This window comes from Oryctolagus cuniculus, chromosome 8 (assembly GCF_964237555.1).
Source record: "Oryctolagus cuniculus chromosome 8, mOryCun1.1, whole genome shotgun sequence".
Taxonomy (NCBI): Eukaryota; Metazoa; Chordata; class Mammalia; order Lagomorpha; family Leporidae; genus Oryctolagus; species Oryctolagus cuniculus.
Genome location: NC_091439.1, coordinates 46,800,937 through 46,809,407, shown reverse-complemented (window position 1 = coordinate 46,809,407; position 8,471 = coordinate 46,800,937). Strand labels below are relative to the sequence as shown.

Here is an 8,471-nt window from a genome sequence, read left to right as displayed (position 1 = left end):
GGGTGGCAGGAACCCAAGTACTGGGGCCATCATCTGCTGCCTCCAAGGTTCAATTACAAGAAGCTGGATTGGAAGTGCAAAGTAGCTGGAACTTAACCACTCTGATATGGGATGAAGGCATTCCAAGTGGCAGCTTAACCCACTGTGTCATAATTCCTGCCTCTTAATTTACTTTTTATCTCTACCACCAAGTCTTCTCACTATTTTGCCATATAGATGAGTCTGAACAGTCAGGTTGTTCATGGGATTTAGCAAGGTTCTCTTAAAATTGTCCTACTTTTTGTGAAAAGTGTTAGTGTAAGTGTTGGCACTGATGCTGTGGCATAGCTGGTAAAAAACAAACAAACAAACAAACACCTGCTCCACCTGTGGTGTTGGCATCCCATATGGGCGCTGGTTTGAGTCCTGGCTGCTCCACTTCCGATGCAGCTCTCTGCTAGTGTGCATGGGAAAGCAGTAGAAGATGGCCCAAGTCCTTGGGCTCCTTCACCCACATGGGAAACCTGGAAGAAGCTTCTGGCTCTTGCCTTCAGATTAGCACAGCTCTGGCCATTGCGACCATCTGGGGGAGTGGACCAGTGAATAGAAAACCTCTCTCTCTGTCTCTTGCTCTCTCTCTCTCTGCCTCTGCCTTTCTAAACTCTGCCTTTCAAATAAATACATCTTTTAAAAGAAAAGTGTAAGCGTTAAAATTTGCTTTTAACATTGTAATCAGTTCTTTCACCTTTCCCTTAATGTACTATTTCTATAGCACCAAATAAATAATATCTATCTCTATACAATTAGATTATATGTGAATTAGTTTATAATTTTGATGTGAGGTGATGAGGGTTAGTGTTAGCTCAAAGTGGCCATTTATATGAAATCTTGTGGGTATAAGCCCCAGATACTTTATGGTTAAGATACACTTTGATTTATCCAAGCATTGTTTCCAGTAGACTTACCTTATCACTTATCTTCTCTTATATGCGTTTTAAGATTTAATATGTTAAGCCAGTGCCATGGCTCAATAGGCTAATCCTCCGCCTTGCGGCGCCAGCATACTGGGTTCTAGTCCCGGTCGGGGCACCGGATCCTGTCCTGGTTGCCCCTCTTCCAGGCCAGCTCTCTGCTGTGGCCCAGGAGTGCAGTGGAGGATGGCCCAAGCGCTTGGGCCCTGCACCCCATGGGAGACCTGGATAAGTACATGGCTCCTGCCTTCAGATCAGCGCGGTGCGCCGGCCACGGCAGCCATTGGAGGGTGAACCAATGGCAAAGGAAGACCTTTCTCTCTGTCTCTCTCTCTCACTGTCCACTCTGCCTGTTTAAAAAAAAAAAAGATTCAATATGTTAAATGTTGTTAGAACACTTTAAATGCTTTTTAAGGTTTGCTGAAGATTATGGCCTATTGGCTGATTTGGTAAGAGATGGTGATATTTCTCAGGGACTTATTGATCATAGAGTAGGGGCTTCTAGAGGAATAAAAAGCATCATCAAGTCCTTTGAGCTTTAAGCTCTTGCTGATGGTACTCTGGTGAATAATTTTTTTAATTTGGTGTTTGGGTTTATGGATAAGTACAGTGGGATATCTAATCCCAGTTTGTGTCTTAGCTGTTGTGTGCTCAAAAGTCACTAAAATCACTTTTAGAGTTCATTTTTATTTGAACTATTGCTTTTTACAGCTTAAAGTTTACTTTTGTAGTATCTAAAACATGCATTACATTTGGGTTAATCACATGAACATAGTAGCAGGCATGACATTTACCTACCCTAATTTAGTAGTATAACAAACAGTTACATATAATAATAATAATTAATACTAATAATATAACTGTTATATATAATGGTTGTTTCCCTTGGGGTTTTGGTTAAGGTTTTCAACCATTGATTAGTGTGCTTTATGCTCACTGTTTTTGGTCTTAGCTGATCTAGAGAGCATTCTCACTCACTAGAAAGTCATTGTTTGGTGGGGACTTAACTGACATGCTAGAGGCTCATAATGACTCAGGAGAATTGGTGGTTGGCAACTCCACATTCAGTAGCGTCCAGTTGGTGGCTTCAAATCACACCCAGTGTTCCTATTCATGCTAAGTAAACTGGCAAATGCCATGAGTCAGAACTTTTTGATCTGGAAAATCACTTGATGACCATTTACCACCACACCTTGGGTCCTTGCTAGATCTCTGAATTCCCTCTCTGTTTTATGTTTTATCCTTGACTCTCTCTGTTAATCCCTGTATATTTCATAATCTTTCTTTGAAAAGGGAATTAGATATAGTATCTGGCATTGTGAAAATACAAATAGCTGGGCCGGCGCCGTGGCTCACTAGGCTAATCCTCTGCCTTGCGGCGCCGGCACACCGGGTTCTAGTCCCGGTCGGGGCGCCGGATTCTGTCCTGGTTGCCCCTCTTCCAGGCCAGCTCTCTGCTGTGGCCCGGGAAGGCAGTGGAGGATGGCCCAAGTGCTTGGGCCCTGTGGGGAGCAACCCGGACTAGACTAAGTTACTGGAATTAAGACTTATTCTATGCATCTGCTCTCCCACAATATGGCACTGGGAGAGGAGAAAACAGCTTCTACGCAGCTGCCTCTTGCCAACTTGAGTGATGACCTCCAGGAGCTGATCCTGCTCCTGATTGGAGGAGAGCAGCGTACTCGGCGTGTGGGCAGCCGAGTTGGGATTGGCGGAAGAGGACTATAAAGGAGGAGAGAGACAACATGCACCAGGAACATCTAAGGGGAACATCTGAAGGAACACCTGTGCAGCCCCCGAGAGAGCCAGCTGGCGGTGTGCCGCTCCCCCGCGGAAGTGGGGAATGTGGCAGGGGGAACCGCCCTTCCACGGAGGTGGAAGGGACGGTAGCCAACCCGGGAAGAACCAGCAGCAAACCCGGGGAGGGCCGAGCAGACGAAAGAACAGCGCAGGGTCCTGTGTCGTTCCTCCACGAAGACGGGGAGCGACAGGCCCTGCACCCCATGGGAGACCAGGAGAAGCACCTAGTTCCTGCCATCGGATCAGCGCGGTGCGCCGGCTGCAGCGCGCCGGCCGCGGCGGCCATTGGAGAGTGAACCAATGGCAAAGGAAGATCTTTCTCTCTGTCTCCCTCTCTCACTGTCCACTCTGCCTGTCAAAAAAAAAAAAAAAAAAAAAAAGAAAAGAAAATGCAAATAGTTGACATATAATATATACTCAGAAATTACTTGTTGACCTCTTCAAAGTTAATGGAATTAAATGTAGGTTAAAAAAGGAGTCTCACAGGCATGGAAAGCCATGACACGGTGGCAAAAAAACAATCTAAATGAAAGATCCTGGTGAACAAGACCCCAGCAGAAGGAACAGGCCATCAAGGAGAGAGGCGCCTTTCTCTGAAGGGAGGAAGGAACCTCCACTGTGATACGGCCTTGACTAAACAAGTTCAGAGTCGGTGAACTCAAGGGGCTTCCATAGCCTAGACAGCTCATGGCAAGAGTCTCGGGTGATTGCTGACGTCATAAATAAGAATGCCAATTGTTAAATCAACAACGGGAGTCACTGGGTACATGCTCCCAACGTAGGATCTCTGTCTTTAATGTGTTTTACTATGAAACTTAAAAACAACACTACTAGTCAACCAATACCCTATACCTTGTGCGGTTGTGTGAGTGCAGCCTGTTGAAATCCCTGCTTAGTATATACTAAGTTGATCTTCAGTATATGAAGGTAATTGAAAATGAAACTTGATGAAGGGCAGGATGGGAGAGGGAGTGGGAGAGGGGAGGGCCACGGAGGGAGGGAGGTTGAATTCAAAAGTTGCACTTTGTAAATTCACATTTATTAAATAAAAAATAACTATATAACAAACAAACAAAAAAAAAACAAAAAAAGAACTTAATACTTTACTCTTTTAGTATTTTTTTATGTTCTACTTAAAACTATTGGTTGAACTTTGTAATTAATACACAATTACTCTTAGGTGTTTAATTAATGCTATAACTAGTACTCAAATAGTGTTTTACACTTTGTGTTTCTGTGTGGGTGCAAACTGCGGAAATCTTTACTTAATATATGCTAAATTGATCTTCTGTATATAAAGATAATTGAAAATTAATCTTGATGTGAATGGAAGGGGAGAGGGAGTGGGAGAGGGGAGTGTTGTGGGTGGGAGGGAGGTTATGGGGGGGGAAGCAATTGTAATCCATAAGCTGTACTTTGGAAATTTATGTTCATTAAATAAAATAAAAAAAAAACAAATTATAAAAAAAGTAGGTCAAAAAAGGAAAAGAGCACATATTTGAATTGTTTTGTAGATGATAGGTTGTTCTCTCAAAACATGTATTATGAATATAGTGCTTACATCATATTAAAGTAATTTGTTTATATTAAAGTGCTGAAATTCTAATTACTGAAACAAGGAATAAAGAAGACTTAAGAATTTTGAGAGCAATGCCATTCAATCACATTTCACATTATTTTGTAAAGCCACTTTTCTCTACCTAATAATTGGAGAAAGAAAAATTCACTCATGCACAACTAATTTGCAGTCATTTGTGGATTGGTGATACAGCCTGTGGAGTTGTTATTTTATCATCGTTTTTCTTTTGTTCCTTTGATTTCCTGCCACTGAATATTAGAATGATTCTAACCAATTCTACTGCCAGATCAGGGGCAATTAAGGGTTTTGTACCCTGAGTCTTTCTTCACTATTTTCAGCAGTTCTCTAAAAGATGATGTTGTAGGTGGAAGAGGTCAAAACAACTAACTCAAGTGGAATTTGTTTCTCTTTCACTTAAATAAATTACATCATTTAAATGGGCTTATATTTTATGTTTCAAGTATCCATTAGCCAGAAGACAGCTCTGCTTATTTTTATCAGTTTTATGCAAGTACACTAAAGAGGGGCTGAAGGCACTACTTCAATAAAACTATGTTTAACATCTCTAAGATGCAAAGGATGGAAACATCATTAACTAACAATTTTGAAATAGATTTCCAGAGCAGGGACTTTGCCATAATGGGTGCAGTTGAGCGTGTTTCTTGGGAGACAGTTGAGCTTGGGTTCTAGCAGGATTTTTAGAAAATGGTTAATCCTGGAATGCTGGAGTCTGTTGGACTGTTTGCTGAATGACTGTTCAGGAGTCAGCTTGTGTGTCTGTGAGTACGCATGCTCAAATCTTGACAAGTGTAGGCGCAGGGGTCTCCATCCAGAGACCTGAAGGACTGTAGAGATGTGGTTCTTACTGGACATTGGGCGTGAATGTGTGTGTCTGTTGTGTGGTGTAGGACAAGAGTGAGGAAGAGGACAGTGAAGTGTTAGTGTCACTGTCCTTGTTGATCCCCACAGTGAAGCAGCCAAAGCCTTTCACAGAGACACTTTTCCTGATCATTTCCTGGTGACAAGCATGTTGGGATTCCCTGGCTTGGGTGAGGTTCAAACTGGCAGTGTGACTCTGAAGTCATTTTGTGGATGCTGAAGCCATTTCTAATGTGAACATCCAACCAAACTGTTACAAATAAATGAGTCTTTTGGCTTCAACACTGTGTGAGTACTCATGGGTGTATTTGTCAGCAGTCTTGGTATATCGGAAAATTCCTACACACTAACATACACACACACACACACACACACAGCAAAACAACAATGACACTCAGTTTTCATTAAGTTGACACTGCAGCGTCTGAAAAGCTGTACAAACCTTTTGTTCTGGGCACAGAAGAGAGATGTAGCTCTCCAAACCCAGCCTCCCTTATCAGCATTTCATTGACTCAGCGCTACTTTGTCCTCTCGCATCTCTCCCGTCTCTATAGCAGCCCCATTGCCAGCTTACACTGGAACTAGAGAAAAAGCCCTCTGCTGGCACTGATTTCCACCGTGTTCCGTGGCCCACCTGTGTGTCTCCGAGCTGGTGACCCACGTCCCGCGGTGCATCAGCTGGTGACGCCCACATGTTGCTCCCCGGAGACTACCCTTGGCGTGGAACAGCGATGTCCAAGCCACCTGGAATTCCTGGCCATGTTGGTGAGACCGAGGTCTGGGCCGGTGAGCGGCCAGTATGCCGTGCATCAGGTGTGCCTCAGACCAGGAATGGTGCCCTCCATACCTCCTGAGTGGCGCTTGCAGAGGTCAGTGCAGCCTGGCCACACCTGGGTCCCCACGGCTAAGTGGGGAGGAGAAAGGAAAGAGATTAGGATAGTGGGAATCATACATCCTCATTGGCCCCTCAGTGTCCTCGCTGGGGGTTGGCGGAGGCGGTCCCGGGAGGTGTGAGGTGGTGTGGGGGTCGAGGGTTGGCAGGCAGGGGCCTGGGGCTGGCTGTGAGAGTCAGACATTTCCTCTGGTGGCCGCAGCCCTGTCTCCCCTTTGACCCCACCCCGAGACAGTGTACCCTCCAAAGACAGAAAGAAGGACAGGCAGGCAAGTGTGGTGGGCCCCTCCCTCCACGCGCATCTCCATGGTGGGCTCCGATCCGTTGCAATCTGAGAGTCCCTGGGAAAGTACCAGGGTGCTGGGAGCGCCGGGATGGCGCACCTGTTGGGTAGCCCCCAGCTCACCCAGAGCCCTGCGCTCCTAGCTCCAGGTTCCTACCATCTCGTGCTCCTCTGCCGGCAGGCGATGCAGGGTGATGGGACAACAGTGCTGCGGCCAGACTCCGTGGGCTGCTGTGGCCATGGTCTCTAGTCCAAGTTAACAACTGCTCCTGCGCAAGAGGGGATGGCACCTGGGACACAGGACGAGGGGACAGGACACTCCAAGCAGCCGACGTCCACGGGCCTGCGCTGGTGGCCGGACCAGAGGGAGCTGCTTTGCCCTGCGCAGTCTGCTGGCCCTGGCGCGCGAGTCCCCCTGAAGACAGGTCTGTGCGGTTGGGTCCTAGGTGGCGCCCCCAGTGGCACCGGGCGTTCGCCAGGGAGCCACTGCTCTCTACTGGAAGAACCTTGTCTGCCTCAAGCCCTTTTTGTACTTCCTGGAGTCCCTGAGGTTGCTGGACTTTGGTTCTGCGCCATCTGGGAACCACGTTGGGCAGGGGCTGCTCCAATGGTTGTGCCCTCAAGCTGCCTCGCAAATGCCTGCTGAATCCTGTCTGTACTTCTAAACTTAGTGAGTACCGAAAAGCTTAACTACATGCTCTTGTGATTTATTATGGGCTAATAATAGTTATGAATAACAACTCACTGGAAACTTTAATACATTTACTCATTTGGCATATGGCAAAAGAGGCATAAGAGGGAATAGAAGGTTTTCAAGTATAAAAATTAATTCAGTGGGATGGCGGTGCATGGTCATGTAAATATATCAGTTTTCATAATTAACAACTGATTGTGTATTTTTAAATTGCAGCTTCACATATTTCTGATGTTAAATTTCCAGTGGACACATTTAAAAAGGTAAGTCATTGTTTTCTTCTCCATACTGGAGAAACTGCACCCAATTTAGGATGGAACATTTGAAATTCACTAAGAAACCTGTGAGGAAGTATATTGTTTTAAAAGCAATTAGGGCCCAAGTAAGCAAACTTGGAGATAGGAGAATAGTGGCCAGGAAGGCCAATCCAGGTGTCATCTGAGTAAACTGAGGCAGCTAGAAAGGTAAGGGAGCGGCCCCAGTGTGTCCTCAGTAACTCTGTGGGAGCAGTGGCATTCAAAGCCAGGTAGCTTTAAAAATGTGCAAATGTTTTACATTACAAGCATAGTTGCACCTGTAGAGTTGAGAGACAATAAAATACAGTGGTGTAAAATCAGTACAACTTGAATGTCTAGAATTAGTGGCTATTTTTTCCTCTTTGACAATTGGATTCTGCAGGTTTTTAACTTAAGCTTGTGTTCCTTAAATAGAAAGTGTGTCTGTGCACACTGTAGGTCTTCAAGCCTATGACATCGTGACTGTGAGGTACGCTGTAAGGAAACACTGCCCATTGTGAACACAATATGATCTTAGATGCCCTTGAGGACAAGATGATTCACAGTTGTTCCAATGTGAAAACCTCGATATCTTGGAATGTGTGAAATACAGTATATATTTTGGACTTCACGTCATAAAACCTTCCCCTTTCTCCTATGAAGGCTAATTGACATGAATTAAAGTTTACCCTTTGTGGTGCACAGATGCAGAGGCATGGAACTGCTCCATAACCACATGCAGGATGGAGAACACTTCCAGTACCACTCATGTCTCCCATGATCCTTTGCAGTCATTTTTCCCCAGACCACTAGGCTGTGGAATCCCTGGACCTCTTCGCCATCCCTCTGAGGCTTGGCCCTTTCTAGTGTCCTATAAATGGGATTGCTCAGTAGGTAACCTTTGGAGTTTGGCTTCTTAGACTTAGCAGAATACATTACAGTTTCTCTGTGTTCCCACAACATGCATATTGCATTCCTTTGTATTGAAAAGGAGGATTCTACTGTGTGGAATGACACAGAGAAGGATTATTCATTCACCAGTTCAAGGCATTTAGGTTTCGAGGTTTTGTAGGTGATAAATTAAGCTGCCACCACCATTTATGTACACCTGTCTGAACA

The 8,471-nt window shown here is 45.1% G+C and overlaps 1 long non-coding RNA gene across 1 annotated transcript; it reads left to right on the top strand.

Moving 5' to 3' along the window:
- Positions 1-3,504: 3,504 nt before the first annotated feature.
- LOC138843282 (uncharacterized) lies at positions 3,505-7,340 on the top strand. The gene is made up of 4 exons (XR_011377988.1): positions 3,505-3,677; positions 5,763-6,077; positions 6,565-7,053; positions 7,294-7,340. It is a non-coding gene; the product is annotated as an uncharacterized lncRNA (long non-coding RNA).
- Positions 7,341-8,471: the final 1,131 nt, after the last annotated feature.